The sequence below is a fragment of the Crassostrea angulata genome, chromosome 4, assembly GCF_025612915.1.
Source record: "Crassostrea angulata isolate pt1a10 chromosome 4, ASM2561291v2, whole genome shotgun sequence".
NCBI classification, from domain to species: domain Eukaryota; kingdom Metazoa; phylum Mollusca; class Bivalvia; order Ostreida; family Ostreidae; genus Magallana; species Magallana angulata.
The window spans coordinates 48,056,095-48,059,654 of NC_069114.1; positions in this window are offsets into that span (position 1 = coordinate 48,056,095).

The following is a 3,560-nucleotide window of genomic DNA, read 5'->3' on the forward strand; positions in this document are numbered from 1 at the left end:
GTGGTTCCCTTATTATATGCGGTGGTTTTAAAATTATATGCTGTGGTTCTATAATTATATGCTGTGGTTCTATTATTATATGCTGTGGTTCTATGATTATACGCTGTGGGTCTATTATTATATGCTGTCGATCTATTTTCATATGCTGTGGGTTCATGATTATATGTTGTGTGTTCAAAATTATATGCTGTGGTTTCATTATTATATGCTGTGGGTTCATAATTATATATGCTGTCGGTTTATTCGAAACTAGCTATTCGAATCTGGATTTCTCGTTTTGGAGTTTACATTTACAAGCACTTTCAACTGACACCAAGGACAATGGTCGTGTGACCTTGACTGAGACCCATATGCTAAAAATTGCTTTTTAGAACTTTGTTGTCGCCGGGCACATAGTGTTTCACAAACACATCTTGTTTCAATTTATCAATATTATACTTTCAGACAAAGCAGAAAATGTGTTTGTGTTTTAAATCTTTTATTTTTTTTAACTACAATAAAAAATGATTAAAATACTGATTATGCAAAATTGATTTCTTAGTTTATTTACTATATCAACTATAATAATTTAAGCTTAACTATTAATCGTTGATGTTTATGATTCTTTAAAGGGAGTGTGCTATTGAAAATCAAGTACAAGCTTGAGAATTTATGCCGTCATTTGAGAGTACGTTACTGAAAGTCCAAGTAGCTCAAAAATTCTATGTCTCGGCATCTCTCTTAGCGCAGCCGTACGTGTTTGCTCACGAATTCTATCAGGACACATTTTTATGCGTCCGAATCGTATATTGTTTTTGTCCTGTTTGTCTGTCTGTTGTCAACTTTAACCTTCGCCATAACTTTTGAACCATAGGAGATAGAGACTTCGTATTTGGTATGCATACTTCACTAATTAGGTGCTTTTAAATGACACCTAGGACAATGAGTTTGTGACCTTATCTGTGACCTATATGCTAAAAAATTGCTTTTTCGAAATTTGTTGCCGCCGGGCGCATAGTGTTTCACAAACGCATCTGATTTTAATTTGATAATTTGTTTGCCCTCTAACTGCACCGTCACTGTATTTCTTTTATGGATCCGCCATCATATTTTTATAAAGAGAGTATGAAAATTCTTATCTTAAATTCATGTCATTTGATAAATTATGAGTAGTTCTTCAAAGGGAAAAAAGCCAAGTTAACCAAAATAAATACAAGATGTGTTTGTGAAACACTGATGTCCCAGAATGGCAGCGTATGGCGAGGGTTGAAGTTTCTCTAATGCAAGTCAAACTCCAAAGGTCAAGGTCAAAAGACAAAATTTGTTGTTATCCAAAGGAAGAGCTTGAAACAAGGAATACATCTATGAAATATGAAAGCCCTAGTGCTAAATGTTCAAAAGTTATGACCAAGGTTCAAGTTTTTGAAAAGTGAGTCAAACTCTTGGGTCAAGGTAAAAAATATACCCATTGAAAGGTCTTGTCAGAATGAATACATATGTGAAGTATGAAAGCCTTAGCACCAATTTTCAAAAGTTATGGCCAAGGTTAAAGTGTGAAAATGTTTTTAAAAGTTGATTAAACTTCAAGGTCAAATTTGGTGTTACCGCAAAAAAGGCCTTGTCATAAGGGATACTTTTGTAAAATATGAAAGCCAGAGCCCAACCCACTCAAAAGTTATGTGCAATTTTAAAGTTTTTGCGGACAAACAGACAGACCGATGGACGGAAAGGGCAAAAACTATGTACCCCCAAATCTTCGATGACAGTGGCACAAAATAAAACTGCTATTGCATAAGAATATTGCACGTACTCTATTACCACTACATTGAGTAGGATCCCCACCCGCCAAATTGAATCTGTGTTGGATTTCCGGGCATTTGGCGACGCTGAATGCACATCTCTACTTCAGTTCCTCAAACAAATAAAAGATAGTGTTTTCAACATTGCGTACATGTATAGAAAAGGTAACGCACTACAAAATGTGAAGCTTAGTTCCACACAATATTTTTAAAAAAAAAATTTCTAGTAATTTTGCCCAAACGCAAAAGACAGGTAACAAGATTAAAACAATATATGTATATATGTGTGTATGATGTGAAACACTGGTAGGTATGTTTAATATCTTGTAATTGTACGTGTATATATCTGAGCTGTCCCAGTTTCTAAGTGTATCTTTCAACAATATCCAAACATCTTTGAAAATCAGCTATTCCATTACTTTGACAATCCCTGTGAAATTCTTGTTCTAAAGCATTTTGGCATTCTTGACTGATCACTGTGGAAAGGGATTCAAATATTGGCCTGCCTTCCTCAACAATGAATTCATCTACAAATCCCTCAACTCCATAGTTCTGCATATTTTCATGTTCATCCATACCAACTGGGTTTTGTAACTGCCCTGAAGTCCATACAATTAATGGGTTTGACTTTACTGTGCGCAGTCTATGCCTAGCCCATGCATCACTCCAAAATGCAAGCTTTCTGTTGATTTCTGAACAGAATAAAAAATAAGGAACAGCTAAATGAAATGGGTTGAGGGAGTCCAGAATACCAAGGTCCTCCATATGATAAAATAAGTTATAAAAATATACAAGAACCCCATCGTACACGTCTCTCCAAAGTCTCTCAATGCGTTGATTGTGTGTGTTTTTTTCCAGTAAGCATACTCCCATGACCTTTTTTGGACAACGTGTAGTCAGCCACAGAAATATTTTCCATACCTTTATCTGATCTAACCCGATTTGGTAAACCATATTGTTCCACGCCTGACAAAAAACACTGCAGTACTGTTTCAGCTGTATTAGCTTCATACTGTGCCATTCTTCTGCAAATCGTTCTTTTTGACACTGAGAGAAGGTTTAAAATGTAAGTAATTGTGCATCCATTTTCAAGGAACATTTCTAATACTGTTTTTGGAATATCATACATCGGAGGACCACACTGAGGCCATACCTTTTTTGGCTTTTCAGCTCTATATTTCACACACTCGTTTCTTAATCTCATCATATCCCTTGTATTTGAGATCCCCAAAGTTTGGAATTCGTGTGCAGATATTTTCACATACAATATCTGTGGTTATTTTTTCAGCCCTGAACCTGTCGTGATACAGATGTAAGTTTAAATCCTCCAATACCTTTCCTATCAACCCTGTGGAATCTGCCGCCATTTTGTTTAGGAACATTTATAATAAAAGCGCCTGTGTAAATTTTACGTATACCAGCATATAATAATGAACCCACGGCATATAATAATTGAACCACAGTATATAATTATGAACCTACAGCATATAATTATGAACCCACAGCATATAATAATGAAAACACAGCATATAATAATGAAACCACAGCATATAATAATCAAACCACAGCATATAATAATCAAACCACAGCATATAATTATAGAACCACAGCATATAATAATAGACCCACAGCATATAATTATAGAACCACAGCATATAATAATAGACCCACAGCATATAATTATAAACCACAGCATATAATAATAGATCCACAGCATAAAATTATAGAACCACAGCATATAATAATAGAACCACAGCATATAATTATAGAACCACAGCATAT